At 48.3% G+C, this 25,046-nt stretch overlaps 1 long non-coding RNA gene across 1 annotated transcript in view; it reads right to left on the bottom strand.

Moving 5' to 3' along the window:
- Window positions 1-2,912: 2,912 nt before the first annotated feature.
- LOC119974973 overlaps window positions 2,913-25,046 on the bottom strand; it is a 33,719-nt gene continuing 11,585 nt past the window's right edge. Inside the window, exons 2-5 of the long non-coding RNA XR_005462630.1 lie at window positions 16,187-16,276; window positions 15,899-16,088; window positions 13,379-13,461; window positions 2,913-5,616 (exon numbers count right to left, since the gene is read on the bottom strand). This is a non-coding gene — a long non-coding RNA (uncharacterized LOC119974973). The remainder of the gene's footprint in view (window positions 5,617-13,378; window positions 13,462-15,898; window positions 16,089-16,186; window positions 16,277-25,046) is intronic.

Below are 25,046 nucleotides of genomic sequence, written 5' to 3'. Positions count from 1 at the left end.
AGGCAATGCTTCCCTTCAACACTTGGTTCCCTCACAGGCTTGTGTCCCTCGTTCTATTTTATTGAGATGTCCAAGGACTTCTGTTCCTCTGAACCTAGCTCTCTTGTTCCTCCTAAGCTCCAGTTGCCCCATACTACACGCCCCCAATCTGTTAATATCGGGATTTATTGCACTGTCTCCTCCTTCCAACAGAATCGTTCCCAGGACCTCACAAGCTTGAACAGCTCGTTGCCTTCAGCCTCATCATCCCCCAACTATCCGCAGGCTGGTAAAACCCATGCCTCCTCGGTGTTCCCTTTCTCTTCACCAGAGTGTATCTCCCATCCTTTTTGACAACATGTTCTGCCCTGATATTCGCAAAATAACAATCACAGGCGCTGGTTAAGTGTTAGTGCAATTCTCAATCTGTGGTAGTACTTCAACCTTTCTTTCTCACAGGGCTTTAAGCCAGCATTTCCTTACTTTTGATAACACGAGCTGTCAGAACAAAGCTCGGGGGCGGGATTCTGTGATCCTGAGGCTAAGTGTTGACGGCGTCAGAAACGCCGTCGCGTTTCTCGACGGCGTCAACACGGCCTCAGGATCAGCAATTCTAGCCCCTACAGGGGGCCAGCACGGCACTGGAGCGGTTCACGCCACTCCAGCTGCTAATCCCGGCGTCAACTGGGTGCCGCGGGATCCGCGCATGCGGAGAGGTGTGGACGGCGCCGGCGGGACTCGCCGTTTTTACAACGGCCGCTCAGCCCACCCCGGGCCGGGCCGAGAATTGGTGGGCCGGCCGCGTGGAGCGGCCCCCGACCGGTGCCACGCCAGCGCCAATGGCGTCGATTCTCCGCTCTACGGAGAATCGCGTGTCGGCGTCGGTGCCGCGATTCTCGCCGGTCGCGGGGATTCTCCAGCCCAGCTCCGGGCTGAGAGAATCCCACCCACTCTGTTTGAGAGTGTGGGGAATTCTCTAATATGACAAGTGTTAGTGCTTACAGCGACACCCTGGAAGATCTTCGGTCTCATTATAACGTGAAACCTGAGATGTGCTTGAGTAACCCCTCGCTGGACGAGGGAATCTCTCGGTTACTGACCCATTCCCCTTACCCACCCCAAATAATTCCCAACACAACATCGTTCGCTGTGCACTACACTGCATGCAGTGGCCTGTTGTTCTTGGGCATCTCTGGAAATCCCTGCCACAGATAACATCACACTTGTCAGGACAAGTCTAGCAAGCAGACCAGCAGAAAACCAGAGCCAGCAGCTGGAAATACTGAGACTGAAGGGATTTTGCATTTAAATTGGCAATTATTTAACATCAAGCCCTCTCCGTTTTGCATGCAACCCGATTTCAGTGTCCAACAGCCTCAGTATAACCGGACTGCGGCTTCCAGTCCACAATTAGAAAAGCCAGTTAGTGAAAGATTAATCAGTGTTAATAAAACATCATCATTATGAGCGTGCAATGTTAGTCCCCGTTTCCGTTTATGGCTCGAGACCAGTTAGTAAGATGTTAGGCAAATCTAACTAAATTGATCATCCTTTCTAATTAAGTTCCAGCCAGTTTCTGAATGCAGTATACGACCTCGCACAACTTATCCAACACTATTTGAAGTCTATGCTGGTTTTGCTCCCCACCCCCCTTCCTTCTGGAAGGGCCTCACTTGGCAGAATATGATTCAACGGGCAGCTCAGCCATTCGTCATGCACGAGCACAAGCTCTTAACTTTTCACCAGGCTCTTTGGCCATGGGAGCAATCGCAAATCTAACCCTTGCCACCACCCCTGTCATCCACAAACGTGCACTCCCCAACGAGCGCCAGTGTGTGTCGATCAGGAATAGAAAGGGGAAGGCTGGTGGCTTCGCCCGTTTCCGAGCTCAGGGAAAACCAGATGGGAGAATTTTTATACTGAGCCTGGGGGATGCTCAGTCACCTTGAGTCTCTGTGTTTAAAAAGAAACATTTGAAGTTTTCTGGGTGGACTTTTTTGTTTAATGTTGCCACATCTTTCCCCCACCCCATTGTGACGCCAGGGAAAGTTGGCACAAGGCATCAGGTACAAACACTGGACAGAGGAAATGGTGGCAAAGATTGATCAGTGATGCCATTGCCAGCTGTTTATATTTGCTGATGTATGTGCAATGGAGTTATAGATAGAACTGTGCAGACTGGGTTCAATGAAGCAGCGACTGGGTGCTGTGATCGGGAAGGCTGGGAGAGCCATTGCAGGTGAGTGAATAAAGAAGAATGGCGATATGCATCCGGATCCATCATGGGATTGAAAAACTGTGGCATAAATGTCGGTGCGGGGCGTGCGTGAACCATCCGGCATATATTTACCATTCAGCACGGCGCTAACTGGCTAAAGGGGAGATTTACACTCCCATTGAGGCAGGGACACCTGCCTCCCTGCCAGTCAATCAAATGGTCGGAAACTCTCTGGTCCCAGCAGCTCCACCAGGAGCAGGTGGCCACTGCTGGGACGGCACGCAGTCCACAATGAATCTTTGCAATAGCCCCAATGGGGAACAGAAGGATGTGGAGGCTTTCGAGAGGGTGCAGGAGAGGTTTACCAGAATGTTGCCTGGTATGGAGGGCATTAGCTATGAGGAGCGGTTGAATAAACGTGGTTTGTTCTCACTGGAACGTCAGAGGTTGAGGGGCGACTTGACGGAGGTCTACAAAATTATGAGGGGTATAGACAGAGTGGATAGTCAGAGGCTTTTTCCCAGGGTAGAGGGGTCAATTACTAGGGGGCATAGGTTTAAGGTGCGAGGGGCAAATGTTTAGAGGAGATGTACGAGGCAAGTTTTTTTACACAGAGGGTAGTGGGTGACTGGAACTCGCTGCCGGAGGGGATGGTGGAAGCAGGGGAAATAGTGATATTTAAGGGGCGTCTTGACAACTACATGAATAGGATGGGAATAGAGGGATACGGACCCCGGAAGTGTAGAAGATTTTAGTTTAGACAGGCAGCATGGTCGGCGCAGGCTTGGAGGGCCGAAGGGCCTGTTCCTGTGCTGTACTTTCCTTTGTTGGCACTGGTCTCCCAGTTGGCACTGGTCTCTGCCTGACATGGGAAAAATTGCAGCGGGGGCGAGAAGAAGCCCGTAAATGGTCATTAATTGATCATTTGAGAGCCCCAATAGGCCAACGGGTTGACAGGAAATCTGGGTGGTGGTGGGTAGATGCTGAGGATGGAGCCCGTGGCACTTTCCGACCTGGTCCCAGGGAAGTGCAAAATTCTGCCCAATGCAACAGTTAAGATATTTGCCTACGGACAATGGGTACAGTCGGCAAAAATAAGAAATTAATTGAGATTTTCAGCTTGTAATTGCTTTAACAAAACCAATTTGCAGGAGTAAATTAAAGGACACAGGACTTGACCTTGGGGTGGGTGGGAGAATAGAAATCCAAGATTATCACCACTAATGTAACCACAGGAAATGCCATGTTTGTGACACAATGACTTCTTTCAATGGGGCTATGTCATCGCAGGAATGCGTGATATTATTGTAAACACAATATTGGCAATATGTTTTGGAGACTGCAAGCATCAGGACCAAAGGCAGCTGAGCTGTCGACAACTTGTTGTCAAAGAACCATACCCCATATATTATATATAGAGTTGGCCCTTATTATAGTTACCTGACTAACAAGGCACCTAACTATCAAACAACCCAATCAGTACAATAATGACAGAAAAAGTCAACATCAGGTCACTTACAGAGAAGCAATAAATCCAGCCTTGCCCACATACCAGGAACAAATTTGAAAAACAGTGGCGTTGAGAGGAATTATTGCGGCTTTTTATATAACATTGAATTATGGGGAACTTCACATCCACATTAGCCTCCTCCTGCCCTACTTCATCCATCCCTGCCAACATGCCTTTCTCAATCTCTCATGGACTTCCCCTTAAAGACATTGGTGATACGAACATATAAATTAGGAGCAGAAGGTGGCCATTCGGCCCCTTGAACCTCCTCCCATTAGTGAATATTATACATTCAGCAAACCTCAGTGCTAATGATGCAAAAGGTTGTGTCACCGGCTTAAACCTCAACCGTGACCTCAACACTGACCTACTTGCTGTCAGCTTGCAACTGTTGTGTGGAAACTTTATCAGAGTGCATACTTAATTATCTTCCTTTTGAAAGGCAGCACAAATTATGTAAAGCAGCAGATACTCTACAATAGTGTTGTCCAACAGGATTTTGACTCTTGCCAAACTTGTGGTGATTATGTCACCTTATTTCACCACATGGTACGAAATTTATGCAAAGGATGGGGTTAATCTTGTATCAGTCTCCTAGAGATGACCTGGGAATGAGGGGCAAGGTTAAGAGTGAACAATTGTGCACTGCATGGTGACAGAGGCTCTGCCAAAGAATATTTTAAGCAGCAGCAGCTCCTCACTACACCGCGCGTCCATAGCAACGGAAGGATTTCCACAAGCTTTCACTTCCGTCAGAGGCGGTTCTCTTTACCACAGACATTAATGGAGATGGTCAACAGGTTTCTCATAGTAAGAACTGTTTCTCCTGCAGGATTTTCTACTTACTTCTCACCTGGCCACAGACTGTGTCAGACAGAGTACGGAACCATGTCCTCAGTTGAATGGGCTTCCGCGCAAGGTCCTAATCATAGAACCATCATTGAATCATCATAGAATTTACAGTGCAGAAGGAGGCCATTTGGCCCATCGAGTCTGCACCAGCCCTTGGAAAGAGTACCCTTCCCAAGCCCACACCCCCACCCTATCCCCATAACCCAGTAACCCCACCTAACCTTTTTTGGACACAAAGGGCAATTTAGCATGGCCAATCCATCTAACCTGCACATCTTTGGAGGGGGTTTAAAGGTCATTGTGGGGCTCACTGATTTGATAATAATGCCCAGCGTGGAACTGAGCCACACAGGCCTAGGTTCAATCTCTGGTCCATACCAAGTTAGCTGATCTCATCTGGGGCGGGGCGCCAGTTAGGTTGTTAACATTGGCTTCCACATCCCTGGCGATTAAGAAAATGCTACAGGACCCTTGCTCCTGAATCTGGTCCAGTGACCACTACTGGAAGATGCATGAATCAGGACACTGTCTGAAGCCAGGGTACGGAGCCTCTGGTCAAGGCCACATAGCCCGCTAAGTGTCTAAATTTCCCATATAGTGAATGGCCACTCGGTGCAATACCGGAGGGGAACTGTTGTCTGTGGGCCTGGATCCCAACAAAGGTAGAGCCTTCAAGAGAGAGGTGGAGAAAGGGAGTAAATGATGGTGTGGGAGTGGGAGGAGAACACATGAGCTACGTCCTCATGGTTTGAAGTCACCTGAGGCCTGACCATTTCAGCCTGACATTCCCTCTCGGATATTTATAATTCCACCAACTTTCACTGTTGAACAGATTATTGGACACCACCAGCAAAGTAGAATTAGCCGTAGACCACTGCGTCACCATAGAAACCATTGCAAACCAAAGAGATGTTGATGCCATGGACTGCATCTCCTGCTTTCTCCTGGATTTGCTTCCACCTGTAGAGCTGTCGACTTGTGGCCCTCACTTGGGTCTCAGTGTGTTCATATCCATGGTCAGATGAGGGATCCCTCAAGGTATTGGCCAATGATGGTACTGTAAGAGATTGAACAGATTCAACATAGTGTAAGAGGTTAAAGATTACAGTCAAAATTTCAGTTGGTTTTAATAAATGTCGGATCAACCGACATCAACGTTGAAAGGTCTAATCATTTAGTCTCCTGCCAGGCCGAGGGACTGGGCTGGCTAGATTTGATGTGTTCCGTCCACACATGGAAATAAAGTCAATGGGATTGAAATTCTGATCAGCTAACACCACAAACTGGAGAAGCTGAAATGGGAGATTTACATTCAATATTGACTAACTCAGCTCCTGACTACCCAATATCCATCTCCAAGGCACAAGTCAGTGGCGTGAGGGAAAATTCTACATTTGCCTGGATGAGTGCAGCTCCAACACCCATCATAAAGCTCGACACCACCCAGGACGAAGCATCCCACTTGATGGACACTCCATTCACCACCAGTCCACGATCGCCGATCAGTGGTGGCGCTGTGTACCATATGCAAGGTCAACTCCAGCAGCTCACCAAGCCTCTGACAGCACCTTCAAACCTGTCACCTCTGACCCCGAGAAGAACAAGGGCAGCAAATGCATGGGAAGACCATCATTTTCAAGCCCCACGCCATGCCGTCTTGGGAATGTATCGCTGTTATTTCACTGCCGCTATGTCTAAACCCTAGAACTCGCTCCCTAACAGCACTGTGTGTGTGTATCTGCAGCAAGTGAATATTGTGAATCAGTGAGTAAACCCGTTAGGTCTTCCTGTCTAGGTAAGGATCCTGCGAGGTGTTTAATGAGGCCTCCTTGACAGTTTTCATTTTGGAAGTGGATGGAGCATTAAAAATTAATCATTCGTGGTTAGTAAAAGCTGGTTCCAGGCGGCACGTGGCACAGTGGTTAGCACTGAGACTATGGCGCTGATGACCTGGGTTCCCGGGTCACTGTCCGTGTGGAGTTTGCACATTCTCCCAGTGTCTGCGTGGGTTTCACCTCCACAACCCAAAAATGGGCAGGTTAGGTGGATTGGCCAGGCTAAATTGCCCCTCAATTGGAAAAATAAATAATTGGGTACTCTAAATTTATATAAAAAATATAAAAGCCGGTTCCACTGCCAATTCTTCAACCAATTAAATTGAACAAATAGGAATATTGGCATAATTACACTAAACGGTGAATAATTGTCCACAGAAACATTCCACAGTAGATGGATTGCTGGCACAGGTAGTCTGCGTCAAACCTGATAAACGCAATGGAGAAGGGTGGAGAGCAGCCAAATTAGCCATTCCCCATTTATATCGCACATACATCACAACAGTGCCTGCTAAAACTTGATCATATCTGCAAGGAGGATCTGAAGCAGTAATCATGAGTTCATTTATCTGAGGTGGTGCTTTGGAAATGCTCTCAATTGGATAGTAAATTTTAAACATAGCGTTCTAGGTTAAAATTTGCGAGTGAATCATGGATGCTTGCAATGTTATAAAAGCCAAGGCAATGGATCATTAGGTGTCACCATTACCCGTGTGGGGCCCAATGACCCTGGAAGGGTAAATCTTCTGGTCACGCCTGCCACGGCAATCGTCGCAGGCGGAAGGAAATATTTGACAGAGCATTTAACGGGCTGTTGACCTTGGGCGGGAATTTCCAGTCTCGGTCTGGCAAGATTGGAAAATCCCGGCCATGGTTTATGACTATCGTATGCATAGCGCCCCCAGTGGCTCTTGAGCACTTGCTCTGGCTGGCGCACTGTTGGGTCAAAGAGGGGTCATCCTGGCAGGGGCTTATGCTTTTTAGAGAAAAGACAAACAGGCCAATGGGCCAACCAGTCCATGTCAGCGTTTAAGGTTCATCTTGCGCTTCCTCCAATTGTTCCTCATCTAATTCCTTACCATGACAGATTTCCCTCATTTGCTTGTCCAGATTCCATTTAAATGCATCTACACTATTCGCCTCCAACGCTCCCTGAGGTAGCGAGTTCCACATTCTAACCACTCTTTGGGTGAAGAAGTTTCTTCATAATTCCTTATTTGGTTTGTTTTAGTGGCCACCTTATTTTACACAGGGTGCACGTGACTTGGGCGAGGATGAGTGGGTTCTTCCAGAGGGTGGCAGACGAGTGTGAGAGGTGTGGGCGAGGACCAGCGAACCAAGCGCATATGTTCTGGAGGTGTGAGAAATTGGATTGGATTGGATTGGTTTATTGTCACGTGTACCAAGGTAGAGTGAAATGTATTTTTCTGCGAGCAGCTCAAAAAGATCATGAAAAGAAAAAAAAATGCATAGTAGGGAAACATAAGATACACAAAGTAAATACATAGACATTGGCATTGGGTGAAGCATACAAGAGTGTAGTATTAATAAGGTCAATCCATAGATTGTTGACGTTACACCACTCCACTAGATTCTCTATCTCTCTCCTGTATTGTGACTCGTCGTTGTTCGAGATCCGAGATATGGTCATGTCGCCAACAAACTTGTAGATGGAGTTGGAACCAAATTTTGCCATGTAGTCGTGTGTGTATAGGCAATATAGTAGGGGGCTAAATACGCAGCCTTGCGGGGCCCCGGTATTGAGGTCTATCGTGGAGGAAGTGTTGTTGTTTATTCTTACTGATTGTGGTCTGTGGGTCGGAAAGTCAAGAAGTCAGAGAGTTGGAGATACTAGGAGGGGGTGTTCGGGATGCTTGCAAAGATTGTGGGGGTAGAGGCCGGGCCAGACCCTATGGTGGCAATTTTTGGGGTGTCGGAAATGCCGAAGCTGATGGAGGAAAGGAAGGCCGATTTGGTGTCCTTCACCTCTCTAGTCGCCAGCGAAGGATTGCGCTGGAATGGCGGTCGACAACGTCACCTGGGGTGGCGGCCTGGCTGGCGGACCTGTATGACTTCCTCTGGCTGGGGAAGATTAAGTTTCAATTGAGGGGATCAGCGGAGGGCTTTGAGACATGGTGCGTACTGTTCATGACCATGTTAGTGGAATTGTTCATTGCGGGGAGTGGGGTGGTAAAAAGGGGGAAAAACTTGTACAAACTGTCAGGTGGATGTACCTTTAAGAAATGGGTGTTTATCAAATAGCTGCAGTGATGTCAGTGTGTGGGTGGAGCTGGGCTGTCTGCCTGTCTTTTTACTTTCGTTTTGAGCTGAAAAGCTGCTTTTTGGTCTCGTTTTCAGAGTTGGCGAGCTGTATTCAAAGCAAGCAGATGTGTAAAATGATCTTTCTCTCTACAAGCTAAAGAATGGCTTCAGCTCATTGATGATTTCAAAGTAATACCTGTTTCAGTAGAGAATTTAAACCTGCTGTGTTTGTAAACAAGGTTTAACTTATGGATATTGCTAGGAAAGGTATTAAGGGTTACCTATAGAGTATTGTATCTGTGGGGCTACGTGTATTGGTATTTGATAAGATGTTAACTGTGTGTTTATAAACTGTTAACTGGGTTCAGAGAATAAACATTGTTTTGCTTTTAAAATACTTAAGGTCTCTATTGCATTACACTTGGAGAGTGGACCCTTGTGCTCCCCATAACCAAAATCTATTAAACGTCATGGGTTAGGTAAACTCCATGATATACTTTGGGGTTTTCTAAACGCTGGCCCATAACAAAGCTGTAAACCGTGAGGTGTGGAGGATGTTCTCCAATTCATGTTTTTGTACTTTTCAATAACTTTGGAATAAAATAAATTAAAATATATATATATATATTGATGGCCTCTAGTTATGTCTGCCCCACAGGATGAAACATTCTCTTCGTACTCACACTATCCAAACCGTTCAACATTTTAAAGACTTCAGCTTTCTTTTTCCAAGGGAATTTGTCAGTCCTTTCCTGATATCCACACTTTGCCGGCATCATCCTTGTTATAACGTATCTGCGCCCTCTCCATGTGACTCTATATTCCTTTGGATCCAAGTGTGATCTGACTAAGGCTCAGTATGACTTCCTTGCTTTTCAATTCTATCCCACCAGGAATAAAGTCCGCGCTGGGCTCCTCGAGGTTGGTCGTGTGACTAGGATTGCTCGGCTTGGGGAACGGTCCCTGTCCAGTGACCTCTGTGGGAATGCGCATGTGGTAAGGGTGGAATGATGCTCGGCTGCGACGCAATGATCGAATCGGCTTGCTGCCCATGTGGGGGCCTGTGCCCTAGCAAGAAATTGTGTCCCCGCAGACAGTGGCTTCAAAAAGAGGAAGAACGAGGCAAAGGGAAGGAAGGTGGACGGACAGAGGCGTGACGGAGGGGAGAGAAAGAGACACAAGAGGGGTAACGGAGAAGCGACAGAAAGATGTGCATAATTAAACGTTTGAAGGCTTGTGTGTGATTCCACAATACGGTAGATTATTTTTAGAAATTAGATGGTGAGAACTTCCTGTTTTTCGATAGCAGCGAAGGACACAAGGTGAGGGAGATTTGGTTTGGAGCCCAGCCCAAAGGTACATAGGAACAGGAGTAGGCCATTAAGTGAGATCATGGCTGATCTGTGGCCTAATCCCACGCATCTGCCTCGGACTCATATTCCTTTAATATCTTTGCTCAACAAAAATCTATCCACCTCTGATTTAGGATTAACTGTTCCAGCTTCAACTGCTGTTTCGAAACCGCATAAATGGATCACAGTGGTTAGCACTGCTGCATCACGGCGCTGAGTCCCAGGTTTGATCCCGTCTCCGGGTCACTGTCCGTGTGGAGTTTGCAAATTCTCCCCATGTCTGCGTGGGTCTCATCCCTACAATGCAAAGATGTGCAGCGAAGACCTTTTTCCTAACATCTCTCCTGAACGGTCTGGCCCTAAGTTTTAAACCATGCTCCCCCGAGTTTTAAAATCCCCAACCAGTGGAAAAAGTTTATCTTTATCTACCCTGCCGCTCCCTGTTAATAGCTTGAATACTTCGATCAGATCACCCCTCAACCTTCTAATCACTCGCAAAAACAGGTCTTATTTGTGTCGTCTCTCCTCGTAACCTAACCACTGTAGTCCTGGTACATCTGAAGCAAACAAAGGGGCCTCCACACTTTCTTCCTGGCCACCTTGCATGAGCTGTAGGGGTGGACATGCAATATATCCCAACTGTTTGCTTTGTAAAGGGGAAGAGCTATTCCACTGCATTAGTGTACACCCCTTGAAGCTGCAAGGAATCAGCAACCACATCATCATGTACACCGGAGAATGTAACACAGTGGGAGCAACACCTGACTCCATACTGATAACAGCAACGAAGAGACCGCTTGCAAATTCAATCCGACAAAATTCTCTCTCTTTCAGACATGCTAATGTTTAACTTCCAGCTGAAGAGACTGCCATTAAAGCAGGCCAGCTGTACCGGTGCCATGTACCTTTCGGGGAGGGCGGAATAAAAATGAGGCAGCGTCTTTAGATCGCAACAAGGTGCCAGTGAGTCGAAGTGATCTGGAAAGAGGATTATTCTATCTCATCTTTGACAGCTTAAGCTCAGAGAAAATCCAAGGGCGGCCAAGGTCGGCAGAGCTGTGGGATTTACACTTTTTCTCCACAGCCTCCTAATCCTCCATCAATCTGGGGTGGAATTAAACCGCAAAAATCAAAATGCCAAACGCTGACAGACCTAAGCCTGTTTAAGCAGATCTAGGCCAACATTACATCTCCTTTAAGCAGCTAACATAAACTCTCCCTTTTTCTCCCCCACTCCTCCTCTGCATTTATTTTGATTTTCAGATTGTGTGCTCTGACCCCCAATCCAGGTCGCTTATCTTGGTGCACCGCTCCTGGGAGGGAGGGGGGGGGGGGGGGCGCTCCTTGGCGGGAGGGAGGGAGTGGGGGGGGGGGGGGCTGACAAACGGCCGCACGTTCTGAATGAGAGGATTAGCCTACCAGCTGGAGATTTTGGTGGGCCATTTGAAGGGCTAAAGCCCACACGACTGCTGCAGGTTCCCTGCTACTTGTGAATGCAGAGGGTTTCCTTCTAGTCCCAATCATTGGGCTGTGTGAGTTACTGTCTATTGGGATGAGGGGATGTCAGCTGACAAGACACCGGAGCACTCACTGCACAGGAGGAGGCCAGCTGGCCTGCTGTGCCCACGCTGGCTGTTCGGAGGAGCTACCCAATTACTTTCACTCTCCCGCACTTTTCCCATCACCCTGTCAACGCTTCCTCTTCAAGTACACAATTGCTTTTTGAAAGTTAGCACGGAATCTCCTTCCATTACCCATGCCAGACCATGACAGCTCCCTTTGAAACAGGTTGTCTTAACCATACAATCCCTACAGTGCAGAAGGAGGCCATTCGTCCTATCGCTTCTGCACCCACCCTCTGAAGGAGCACCCAACCCAGGCCCGCAGCCCTGCCCTATCCCCGTAACCCCACCTAACCTGGACACTAAAGGGGCAATTTTATCATAACCTGGACATCTTTGGACTATGGGAGGAAACCGGAGCACCTGGAGGGAAACAATGCAGACACGGGAGAAAGTGCAAACTCCACACAGGCAGTCATCTGAGGCCAGAATTGAACCCGGTTCCCTAGTGCTGTGAGGCAGCAGTGCTAATCACTATGCCACCTTTATTTATTCTATCTTTATTTATTCTATCAAAGGCCTCTCATAATGAAGGTAGCCAGTATAAGCAAGCAGTGCTCCTAGGATAAGAAGAATACAACTGTATGTCCTACCATTTTGTTAATGGTGTGCTAATTGCATTATCAGGGTTAAGAGTACATGGATGGAGAGCTTTCACTGCATGATTACATACTTTGAGCACATATAAAGAGAGAACCATTCCGTAGCCGGTGGGCACTGCGAGCATCATCCCCGGCATTGATATTATGGTTTGATTTGTGACGTTTCCTGGGACTTGTCGATTTTCATTACAGGACATCCCTTGTCATTTTGGTTTTATGTTGATATTTTGTTCTATTGAAAGGAGTACAAACTGAGGCTCTCATTGCTTCCGCTTGTGGCTTCCTGCAGGTGAGGATGGGGGAGGGGGGGGGTCAGATCGAGGATCTCCTCGTTAGCCTGCGCTTGGGCCTGGTCGAGGTGACCATAAACAAGGCCGGGTGGTGATTGGTTGTGGGAGGATCGTTCAACCCAACTGTCTCTCATTTGTGGCTACACCCAAACCCTGGGTATCCTGGGAAAGGGAGTACATGGTGTCCACTAGTACACTTGATGCCTTCCGCAATCAGTAAGCATTACGGGGTCTGGAGTGCATCATCGTCCCCCAAAAATATTTTCAATTGAGTTTTGTCCTTCCAATTTACCCCATCTTAATAGGCTGTCAAGTGTTCACTTGATTATTATTTGCCCAAAAGAGTAGAAATAGAGTGTGCTGGAACCCACGGTTGTTGAGGGAGAAGGCGCACGTCCTGTACTGCTACATTCTGTAAATAAATGGAATATGAAGAAAAAGTCGACTGAAAGACTTCCTGATTTACCAGCTGACTTCGGATCGAATTAACACATTTCATCTCTAGGTTGCACCTGAACCCTACTTCATTTCGCTCCACAGATCGGCCGTGTTGTTTAGGGAACGGGCGGAGTTTCTCTTTGGCTGGGCCGGATGGATGTCCACGCTCGGTTACCTCAGCTGGCCAGCTACACGCTACTGAGGAGCGGCGGGAGTGTGGATTCATGCTGCCTGACCCAGTCTGAAGGGTTTGCCAAACCCTCTAGGACAGTCCTGAAGTCTTCAAAAGTTCCCCGCCCCTCCCAGAGTTGGCAATTCATACTATTGGACTGTGGACTGGTGGTGGGGAGAGGCAAGATGGTAGGGTGGGCGAAGAATTCATCCAAAAAAAATCAAAATGAAAAGGAAGAATACAAACCTCCAAGCTTCGGGGATGACTTTGTCATCAAGCAGAATCCGTAACCAGAGTCTCAGATCACGGTCAGCATCTCCACTGGAGCCCTTGAAAGGAAAATGGTAAAAAAAAAGAGCAGCAGAGCACAGCAAGTAGAAGCAGAATACATAGTGAACCATTGTGAACAGGAGCTACCTCAGTACTACAATCCACGCACTGACAGTGTGAGACCACGTGATAATTCAGCTGGCCATCACCCAGCCTCTCTGTAATTATAAGCAAGATTCATGACCGGACAAATGGTGCAAAGGTCACTAGGCAGGCTAACCTACATGATGGGCAACAAAATGAGCAGCTGGTCCATCTAGCCAGGCCAACATGACTAAACACTTCTTCCCTTCTCCAGCCTCTCTTTCTCTCTCCCCCTCTACCACCAACGTGATCATGCAATCTTCTGGGAAAGACAATTATCTTTTATAAACCAACAAGATTATATTTCATCCAGCAAGTAACTTTCTAGCTTTCCTTGGATGGACCAACGGGCTTGTAACCCCAGATGATCAGGAGAGTCATGGATTTGAGCGTTTCGGGCACCCGTCATTTAAGGTTGTATATAGAACATAGAACATGCAGTGCAGAAGGAGGCCATTCAGCCCATCGAGTCTGCACCGACCCACTTAAGCCCTCACTTCCACCCTATCCCCATAACCCAAAAACTCCTCCTAACTTTTTTTGGTCACTAAGGGCAATTTAGCAAGGCCAATCCACCTAACAAGCATGTCTTTGGACTGTGGGAGGAAACCGGAGCACCCGGAGGAAACCCACGCAGACACGGGGAGAACGTGCAGACTCCGCATAGACAGTGACCCAGCGGGGAATCGAACCTGGGACCCTGGCGCTGTGAAGCCACAGTGCTAATCACTTGTGCTATCATGCTGCTAATCACTTGTGCCCTACCTCTGCTCACTGTTGCCAACAAGGGGAGCAGTGGGGCTCAACCCGAGGACTGTCTGTGTCAGGTGGATGTTTACATTAAGGAAAAGCTAACAGCAAGACAATTGGTTCTGAAAGGGAGAAGTTCAAAAGGGGTTGATTGCCTTGTTCTGAACCTTCTGTGATAACATACAGCAGGGTACCACTAGACAGCTAATAATATTGCTTTTCTCTTTTCCTATTTTGACTCTCTTAATAGAAGAACTTTCAGTGTGGCCTCGGCCCTCAGGACTGCTCCAATCAATAGCAACAATACCTGACTGCAAACAACCAACTAAAAGACTCGGTCCCACACGGCACTTTAAGAGAATTATAGGGCGCGCTGTTTGTCAGATGGTTGGTTTGTTGTCCACGCTAAAAGCAAGTAAAAAATTCTTGAGTGAGAAAAGAAAAAAAGTCACATGAAAGAAAGGCCACCGAGATTACACATCCTGTACCTGACTGAATATTCTAACACCTTCATTTGAGTTACAGCTGTACAGGCTCCACCTTCACAATGTAGCATTATTCCCACAATCCCGGTTCAGCAAGGCATAGGGTTGAGTTACTTTCCGACACCTTCTTGTGCAAGGCGAGAGGTTGATGGAGGCAAGGCAGCCCGCTTGTTTGGAACCCCTTCCACAAAGATTCACTCCCTCCACCACCGACACACAGTGGCAGCTTGTGTACCATCTACAAGATGCACTGCAGGAATTCACCAAGGCTCCTTAGACAGCACCTTCCAAACCTACGACTACTGCCTTCTAGCAGGGCAAGGGCAGCAGATATATGAGAACACCGCCACCTGGAATTTCCCCTCCAGGTCACACACCAGCCTGATGTGGAACTATGTTGCCTTTGTCAATGAGATGCGGAATAGGGACAATGGAAACGTGAACCCAGTCGAGTGCGGAAATGGAAAATCTCATCCAAGTCACTGATCCATGGATCGGCACAATGGAAAGGAACATTCAAGAGGAACGGAACAACATTTTGAAGGGAGTTTAAAAGAGAAACTGATCCAGGACGATGTGTTCTCTGGGATAAAGTGTTCAAATATCAGGGGGTGATGAGAGCATGTAGCCAGGTGGAAACGTTTCCGAATGAAGCTACTCGGCTAAACTAGCCAGGCAAAACCACTGAAGCGGCTGGGTAAACACGTTAAAGTACATGTGATGGTCGGAGAGCACAAACTGAGGGATATGATGAGAAGGCATGGTTGGGAAACACCAAATAACGTTCCTGTTTCGTGTGACTCTCTACTGTTCCAGTTGGGCCAGGTGGATGGATGTTTGACGCTGTGTTATGAGGAAGGCACTTTGTGACCCATTTTGTAAACAAGGACCCCCTTATATGATGCCTAAAGGTAGGTGAATCCCTGGGACACTGTCATTAGAGCGGTGGGATCTGCAGTTACCCCTTGTAATTAAATCCCAATCTTAGTCATCCAAAACAGTGGCCTATTCACCTTCCTCTCTATTTAAGTTGACAGTTTTATCCTCTATTTTGGCCCCCACGCCTCTCCATTCCTTATTTTGGGTTGTACTCTTTGTTCCCACTCACCCCCCTCACCTCTATTTGCGCAGTTTTCCCCTCCAGGTGGCAGGAGTGACACTGGTAGCTTTGGCCAGTGTTGGAGTTAAGTGAATGGCCCGTGCGACTGATTAACTGGCAGCAGCGAGAAAGCTCAAAATGCCAAAGTAAGCTGGAATTTCAATTCCTGGCCCTCTGCTCTGAGTCTGTTGGTCTGCTGATCCAGCTACTGGCAAACAAAAAAATGAAACGAGGTTTAATTTGAAAATCCTTTCCTTCAGCTGCTTTCTCCCACGCAGTGTCATCCCCCCAATTACAGTCGCTCACCTTCATGTATCTTGATTACATCTGTCACCATCTGCTGCACAACTCCCAGCGGCATACGGCTCAGTCATGTACGGGGCAGGACACCAGTTACTGAAAGACAACGTGGACACAGTCAAGCATTTTCTATTCTCTTCCAACCCCATTCTACAGCCGTTCTTCCTCCTGCTTCCCCCCAACCCCACCTGTGGCTCAGGAGATGGGGGTCAGTCCAATGCGGTATTGTGGGATTACCACGCTGTCCGAGGTTCATCCTTTCCGATAAGCCATTAAATGGAGCTTGCTCGCACAGCTGAGTGGAACAGAAACTACAACACTATACAATAGAACAACAGGGGTGTTCACCCTGGTTCCGGGCTACTATACGCCCCTGAAATCACTCAAACAGATTAGCCGGTCATGGCCACGTTGCTGTTTACAAATTGGCGGCACAAGCACCTCCACTTGTTCGATGCTTCAATGGCTGTAGGGCTTTTTGGGATGTCCCGAGGTCACGAGATCTACATACATTGCACCTCATTCTTTAATGGGTCATAACCACCTCTGGATGAAGTGAAAAATTTGTGAGAAGTGAGCCACCAATATGTCATTCTGATCTCAGTCAAAGAGTGTTCTTCTCTGGGCAGCACAGTGGCACAGTGGGTTGGCCCTGCTGCCTCACGGCACCAAGATCCCAGGTTTGATCCCGGCTCTGGGTCACGGTCCGTGTGGAGTTTGCACATTCTCCCCGTGTTTGCGTGGGTTTTGCCCCCACGACCCAAAGATGTGCAGGGTAGGTGGATTGGCCACGCTAAATTGCCCCTTAATTGGAAAGAATGAACTAGGTATGCTAAATTTTTTTTTTAAAGCGTGTTTCTTCTCTTCAACCCCACTCCTGAGATAGATCCCCTCCACTGCCAGTCGCATGCAATTGTAAAGGTGGAATAGTGGGCAAACTCATTGTGGACTGGTAGCGTCAGTTCCCTCGCTCACATCCCACCCCATAAACTGGCTGGGGGAAGGATGGCGTGCATTCAAAAACTGGTCGCCATCAACACAGCACTTTCGCCCCCATCCCGGCCAATTCAATACATTGTGTGGACAAGCAGAGCTTTTCAACATTGCATGCTTTAAGTGTTTAGCGGTTCCCAAAAGGTGGACAATGCACGTGATACGGCAAACAACCCAATTATAGATGTTGAGCCATTCCCTATACAAGACATATCACCCTGTATTATAGCAGTTACATTTTCTATTGCTGGCTTACTCAACCATGTGGCAATATACATCAGGATTGAACTCTATGTATTATCATGCTGCGCACACAACCTCCATCTTGCACATACACGTGATTGAAATGGAGACACAATGCAACATCCTGCACTCTAATGCATTCATTCCCAAGTCCTCAAACTGTGAAACCCCTGCCCCACATCTCCTTCAGACTTTTCTTTTATTGCCTACAATGTGAAAGTCGTTTAAAACAAGTGGTTATCATAGAATATACAGTGCAGGAGGACATTTGGCCCATCGTGTCTGCACCAGCCCTTGAGAGAACACCCTACTTCAGTCCAGTAACCCCACCTGACCGACGGAAACTAAGGAGTAATTTAGCATGGCCAATCCAATCCACCTAATCTGCAGATCTGTGGGAGTAAATCTGAGCCGAGGCCGGAATTGAACCCGGGGCCCTGGAGCTGTGAGGCAGCTATGCTAACCACCATGCCGTCGTGCTGCCCAGTTCTTGGGTTCGCTTCGCCATGACTTCTTAAATTTTGCTCATCTCCTTTTCTCCCCGTTTCAGCCTTTGTGGTGCGTTCAAGAAAACCGAACGGGGAGGCAGTGGCGCATTGTCACTGGACTAGTACTCCAGAGGCCCAGAGTAATGCTCTGGGGACCCAGGTTCAAATCTCACCAGTGCAGATGGTGTAATTTGAATTCAATTAAAAAACAAATCTGGAATTAAAAGTCTAACGAAAATGAAATGAAATGAAAATCGCTTATTGTCACGAGTAGGCTTCAATGAAGTTACTGTGAAAAGCCCCTAGTCGCCACATTCCGGCGCCTGTCCGGGGAGGCTGGTACGGGAATCGAACCGTGCTGCTGGCCTGCCTGGTCTGCTTTCAAAGCCAGCGATTTAGCCGAGTGAGCTAAACCATATAACCATAGCTGATTGTCATTGAAATTTATCTGGTTCACTAATGTCCTTTAGGGAAGGAAATCTGCCGTCCTTACCCGGTCTGGCCTACATGCGACTCCAGACCCACAGCAATGTGGTTGCCTCTTAAAGGCCTTCAGGAATGGGCAATAAATGCTGGCCCCGGCCAGCGACGACCACATCTCATGAACAAACTTTAAAAAACATCACGGAAGCATTCGGCCCATCAAGTCAGTGCTAGCTCTTTGAAAGAGCTATCCTTCACAGGAGGAAGAGGAGAGTCAACCTGCATAAACTCCCCGCCCTTCATTCAGGTTCCCCCATATTAAAAATATTCCCTCTTTGTGCCGCACAGGCCATCCCCAGAAACCACACGAGGAAGTGAAGCGGGCTTCACAGCATCAAAGTTACAGGGATGCACGACTGAACCCTGATAAAAAAAAGAACGATTTTCTATAGCATCTTCCACAACCACTGGATGGTCCAAAGTGCTTCCCAGCCAATGAAGTGCCCTTGAAGTGCAGACTCTGCTGTAATATTGAAAATTCAAGCAATCAACTTCCAGAACTATGCAATAATGATCAGACAGTCCGTTTTTGTGATGCTAATTGAGGGGAAAACATTACCCAGGACACCAAGATAGCAGGAAGAACTCCACAACTCTTTGTTCAAATAGTGCCATGGGATCCTTTACGTCCACCCGGGAGGGCAGACAAGATTCACCATATCATCCGAAGTTTAGCATAAAACCCCCTCAGTACTGCGCCGAGTGTCAACCTTGATTTTTTGTGTGCTCGATTCCCAGAGCGGGACTTGAACCCACGTCCCTCTGACTCAGAGGCCACAGACAGCATGCATATTGGCTGACTTTTAGCTTCTGTGGAGACTTTGCTCTGAACACAATCGGGTTGATTCCCGTGAGGATCTCCCGATCTCCTGCTAAAACTTCACAATATTTCTCCAGAAACTCTTGATTTCCTGCCAAAGGTATGGGAATTGTACACCAACCACACACCCAGAAGGATTCCGAATCATCTGCGTTGATGACACATACAGCGGATAAACCCCCAAATTGAAGCTTGCCAGACATGACAACGCAGTAGTGCCAATCAGGAAGGTTGCGAAAAAGCTGGCATCTTTATTTAAAATTAATTTACGGGATGTGGGCGTGGCTGGGCAGGCCAGCATTTATTGCCCATCCCTAGTCGTCCTTCTGAAGCAGGTGGTCAGCTACCTTCTTGAACCGCTGCAGTCCCTGTGGTGTAGGTACACCCATTGTGCTATTAGGGAGGGAGTTCCAGGATTTTGCCCCAGCGACAGTGAGGGAACAGCAACATATTTCCAAGTCAGGATGGTGAGTGACTTGGGGGGGAACCTCCCAGTGGTGGGGTTCCCAGGTTTCCTTGCTAGATGATAGACAGGCGGCTCTCACAATAGGTGTTTATGACTTTTATCATATTCAAGCATGATAAAAATCATCAAAGCGCAAGAAATGATGCATTCAGAATAATCTTTTCAGCCTTGGTGAAAGGGAAAAGGTGACTTAATTGTTTAATTAAAGAAAGTAAAGGCGCCACAGTCCCAGGTGACCATAGGCTTCTTTCCCCTTTGAGGGAGAGAACTGACTGGTGGTGATGTAACCTGAGGGTCTCCACATCTCAGGTGAGGGGCAAGGTTGAGAAGGCGGGGCCTTCATGAATAACCTCAGCTGGTAGGAGAATTGAACCCAAGCTGTCAACTTTGTGGACCTCAGCTGTCAAGCCCAAGACTTGATAATGTGGGTGCCCCTCAGCTGAGTTTCAGATCTTACATTCTTTTCAATGACTGTCTGTCCCCATCTCTCGAACATCAGTTCTCCCTGCCACATCCTCAGCTCCTCTGTTACTGATGCTCTCCCGTGTTAGTTCATCATTTTCAGCATCAATTACTGCAGTGTTCTCCTTCACCTTTTGGGGTGCGGTCGCACTATGCCTGAAAAGCACCTTGCCATGGCGCAGTGTGGCCGATAGAAGCCAGGAGTTCCCGCTCTCGGGATTGACCCAACTCACAACGTTGCGATATAAATCCTGCCCATTGTGAACAGGATCTCTTTTTAGCAAATCTGCATATTAAAGCAAGACAGCTAGTTTCACTTTAACGTGTAGATCCCCGAGTTACCTGAGGCACTGGGATCTATCCCCTTTGCCTCAAACCTCAGGTGAGTGCCATTCAGTACTGGTCTCCACAAATGGGGACCAGACAGGATGGCACTCGTGGGGGTCTCCTAAGGGATCAGAGGCCCCCAGGTGCTTACCCTTTGGGGATGCTGGTACCCTGACATGGCTGGTGTGACTGGGCACCCTGGTGGTGCCAACCTGGGTGCAAGCCTGGCACTGCCAGCATACCCAGGTAGCACTCAAGGTACCAGGTTGGTGGCACTGCCAATGCGCCAAGTTGGCATTTTGTGTGCTGGCGATCAGGCTGGAGATGCCCTGTGCAGGTGCTGGGGTGAAGGGTGCAGGGACCCTCCCATAGTGCATTGGGGCTTTGGGGGGTGGTCGTGGGCCTCAGAGATCAGGATGTCTGAAAAAATGGCATCCTGATCTCTTGCTGCACTGATGAGTTTCAGATTGCAGGCTCTACAGAGTACAGAGCAGTCACCAACTGTTGGCATGCGCCTCAGAGGTGAGGATCCACTGCCCCTTCACCCCGATGAGCTGCCTCAGATGAGATGTTCAAGTCAAACAAAATGCTCCTTCACTCTCACTGCCCTGATGTCCCTTCGCTCGCAGGATCTCTGCCCATTGGGGCTGGGCCATCGGGGGAGGCTGGGTGCACGACGTGCGCACCATGAGTGGTGGTGGCTAAGGTATGGCTTAGTTTAGTCAGTGACGGCCATGGCAAAGGGCCTTGACAGCATGTCCCAGTCACTGAGTGACACGTCCCACATGCAGGTAGACATTGCCGAGGCACTGAAGAGCATGTCCCAGTCACCGAGGAGCATCGCTGAGGGTGTCGACACATGGTGCAGGCAATGGGGAGCCTCCAGGACTCGCAACGCTAGATGACCCATCGGCCTCCGGCGCTCACTCCAGCTATCACTCCATCCCATGGAGACCCCCAGGGCCCAACGGGCACCGTTAGGGAGGAGGAAGGACTGGAGGCCAACCCAGGATCGTCTACCAAGGAGACTGCAGCAGCATCCAGTTCTTCTGAATCTCCCTTCCTGACACCAGGGAATCTCATGGACAGTGGGCAGAACGGGTGGCATGGCAACGTCAGAGACACCGGCTAGGACCTTCCAGCCCCAGGTCCTTCAGAGGACATCTGCCAAGGGCATCAAAGACCACAGGAGACAGAAAGCAGGATACTGTCTCCACCTGATGTACATCCTGGGGACACAGACCATGTAAGGTGAAGAAGATTGAGGAGCACTGAGTGGCACTGAAGGAGGGAGGGGGGGGGGGGTGTCACTATCTGTAGTTAGAGGGAAATGGAAATGTCTATTGTGTGCACTATTAAAATATGTTACACCTAATACTTGTGAGGCCTTTGTCACGTTAATTTTCACAGCTGGCCTGCCTGCACCCCCCACCTCTTGTGGCACCCTGCTCTCCCCCCACCTCCCCAGCCCCAGGGAAACCCCCAACATGGAAGACTTTAGCCCCCCGATCAAGCCCAACCTCCCTCGGGTGTTCCCCATCCCCTCCCGAGCTCCGGGGCAGCAACGTCAGTGCCCTTGAGCTATGCGTCCGCGAATGGAAATGGGTACTCACCTCCTCAGGTCCCCGCAGTAGCCATTACGCCAGCTTCGCGTTTTTGAAAAGAAGAACTAAACAACACTGGTGTGATTTCTCGCTGGGGAGCCGGTTAGATCCTGGGTGGACTTCAACCTCGCTAACGAGATTGGAATAAATGCAAGTTGCGGTTTGCGACTTTCTTGCCATCTTTGGACCTATTTCAGCTGAACAGAACAAGCGATAGCCATTCACTGGTTCATTCCACAGGGCAATTCCTTGACCAAAGTCAAGCTGCCTGATTTAAATGGCAAACAAAGCTCGGCAGCTGTCAGTCACGTCAACTGGTGCATTCTCCATGGCAACGTCTCTACCAATCACTTTCCAACAATCAGAGCTCTCTTCTCACGCAGTGTAAAGTTGTTGTTTCCCTTGACAATGGTATTCTCCCCAATGTCCTGATGAGTGCAGGACGAAAAGCTTCGACAAAATGTCTTTTTTCAGCAACACTCGAGCTCCATCCTACCAAACAGGTAGGACATGGATCAGTGCCAAGCTGAATTAGAAAGAAACGCAATACAGCTCATTTGAAATTCATTTCCCAGTCAGTATTTATCAGTGGCCGGTACAACAGAACCATCTTTACAAAAAGGGTTAACCCAATGATCGGTGTTTATTGGAGTTGGATCTTGAATGATCAAACCACATGACTGTCAGCATTCCACAGAGAATTTAGCAACAGTCAAATCAATCCATTATTTAAATTTCCAGTCCATTAAAGCCTGGCACAGGCCAGAATAAGCCATGTCAGGAGGTGGTAATTCTCTTCCATTTCCAGGTAAATTGGATTAAGACAGTCCCTTATGCCCATCTAATCGGGGCTACAGAAATTCTGCTGACCAAAACTGGCAATCAATAAAGCCAATCTCATTAATGTTTAAAAGCAGACTGCAGTTGTATTTCCGCGCAGACATTTCTCGTTTAATTTCCTCTCTCACCCCACCAGGTTTTCTGCCTCCACTATTGGCCCCGTGGTGGCTGCTACTCGCTGCCAACTGCCCGTGCAATTTTAAGATCTTCTTGAAGATCTTAAGATTTCCTTCAGTTCAAGGCCAACAAACTTTCCCTATCCTCTTTTGTCTCTTGCCTCAAGCACTGACACTCCCGACCTCCTTGGTGAGCCCTTCAGACTGTCAGCTGCGGATGGCCCCAAACGGACCTTCATCCTTCAACACTTATGCCAATAATCTTTCTTCTGCTTTCACTCCTTCCTTTCTCCCAGTGTTGCTAAGGTCCCAAATGACCCCTTTGATCACCTAAAATCTAGACGTCTCAACACTTGTCCAAACTGGTCTCGCACGCCACTACCCAACAAATTACAAAACTGGAACGTGCATCTTCATCTGCATGAGGTCCAGTTACCACACTGTTCCTCTCCTTTCAGTGATCCAACAGGCTGCCAATATGAGCTGTCTGGGTTCACACAAGTTACCAACTGCTCTGAGCACCTACAAAACTGTATCCCAGCTGCAGGTGTGTCAGACCAGAGAAGTGCTGCATCCAATTCTTGGCAAGTATTGCATTAGAGGCTCAGTGAAGACGGAGATTCAGATGGGTGGCAGAAACACCGGGTTCCTCTCCAGAGAAACTTGCCCAGGGCTTGCTGCAACCGAAGCTTCTGTCCATCCCATACCTTGGCCTTAAAGGGTTAAGGGAGCTTAGAAGCTAAGGAAATTCCCAGCATTGAAATGGCCTCTCCTCTGCAGCCATATTTGGATGGGCAGTAGCTGTGCCTACTCTAGGACCCTCTGCAAGGTGGATGCCATCCTTCTTTGGACTCTGGGAAGTATTAGATCACCTTTGGGGGACAATCCGGGTTCCCCAGGTGTTCCAAACCTGGTTTTTGACCAACAAATCCCTAAAAGCTTTGGGTGCAGCAAGAAATATGGACTTAAAAAGTCGGTTGAGGGGCCAAACTTCGGCACTGGCCAAGAGTCAATGCCACATTTCCTAACTTGACCCTTTCATTGGATACCCAAATCGAGCCCATTCTAGCGCAAGCATTGGCTGTGGTGGGTATTGTGTGTCGCCAATTCCGAACTTGGATTCTCTCTGAAGGTTGGGAGAGGAGCTCAATGGCACCCAGTCTGCCACACCGCCACTGGCAGAGAGAGAGAGAGAGGCTGAGGCGTTTGAGGACATTTCTGCCCTCAGGGCCGGCTGGCACAAGTTTGGAAAACCAAAAGAAAGGCAACAGGTCTAAGAAAGTCCAATGCTGTGGCAGAATGCAAATTCTCTATTTTTTAATCTGCAACAGACTGAGTTGCTAAATGTGGTGAATGTAACTCCGTAATTCACACTGTATTGTATATACATGAGACCATGCATTTGGAAGCGCAGTTGCGTTGCCCGATCACTAGCGGGAGTAGCGCTGGGAATGCTTAGGAGTTTGTACAGGGCTCCACCCTTGGCTCCGCCCATGACTCCTCCCCCTGGACAGCTGTATAAATACCAATGCTCAGAGCCAGTCGTTCAGTTCATCGAGAGTTCAACGGGTAACAGGCTGGCTCTGTTGTAAGTAGATTAAAACCACTGTTCATATCTTAAAGAACGTGTCTAGTGAATTGATGGTTCCATCACTAATATCGGACATGGCACCATGAGAAGACAATGGGCGGGATTTTCAGCCTGTTCCCGCTGACGGGATTGTCCAGTCCCCCCAACGGCGCCACCCTGCCATGTGAACAGCGGGAAAACCAGTAGCCAGCGGCCAGACTGGAAGGTCCGCCGCCGGCCAATGGTGGGCCGCCATTCCAAAACACACCCTGGGGTTGTGGTGAGGAAAATTTGTGCTCAGTGTGTGCACCGCAAGCATTTCTCTAAAAACTCTGCTGCTCCTCTCTTAAGTCGCATTAATACTCCTTCCCCATCACCCCGTGTCACTGACCACATTGGTTCCTGGTCAAGCAACTTCCTGATTTTAAAATCATCATCCTCATTTCGAGAACCT

Source organism: Scyliorhinus canicula, chromosome 1 (assembly GCF_902713615.1).
Source record: "Scyliorhinus canicula chromosome 1, sScyCan1.1, whole genome shotgun sequence".
Classification (NCBI taxonomy): domain Eukaryota; kingdom Metazoa; phylum Chordata; class Chondrichthyes; order Carcharhiniformes; family Scyliorhinidae; genus Scyliorhinus; species Scyliorhinus canicula.
This window is presented reverse-complemented; position numbering and strand designations above follow the sequence as displayed.